This window comes from Elephantulus edwardii, unplaced genomic scaffold (genome assembly GCF_000299155.1).
Source record: "Elephantulus edwardii isolate Elephantulus edwardi_28Jun2011 unplaced genomic scaffold, EleEdw1.0 scaffold00381, whole genome shotgun sequence".
Taxonomy (NCBI): Eukaryota; Metazoa; Chordata; class Mammalia; order Macroscelidea; family Macroscelididae; genus Elephantulus; species Elephantulus edwardii.
In genome coordinates, this window is record NW_006400131.1 from 50,389 (window position 1) to 50,982 (window position 594).

The following is a 594-nucleotide window of genomic DNA, read 5'->3' on the forward strand; positions in this document are numbered from 1 at the left end:
ATGGTTGACTCTGGAGAACATTATGCTGAGTGAAATATCCCAGTCACAAAAGGACAAATATTGCATGGTGCCACTGTTGTAGAACGGGACTGACCCTGGGCTTGGGGAGAGACTGGGTAAATGGGTTCAATAATGTACTGCACTGAAACAGAGGAGGGAGAGAACTCTTTAAAAGAGATATGTGATTAAGTATTTCTGTCATGACAGGAGTACAGAGCAATGACTACATGGTGGAGTGGACCTGGGGGAGGGTTTGTAAAACAATGAAGGAATTTTTCTTTTACTTTTCCAAGAGGGTAGTGTTCTGCAGTGCGGGGGAGCCCTGGGAGGGGACAAATGTGCAACAATGAATTAATGGAAATCCAAAGCCTCTGTAAATTTTTACTGAAATTAATAACAAATTTAAATTTTAAATGAAAGAATTAAGGTAGAGTAAGGATGGCAGTGGATTTATAATTGCTCATGCTAATAACACTATATCGTGGCATGGAGGTGGAATAGTGGAAATTTATCCACATTTTCAACATTCCTTTTACCAAAACCATTTATGGAAAATAGGAACTGCATTGGAACATGTATCTCTGGATTGGAAAT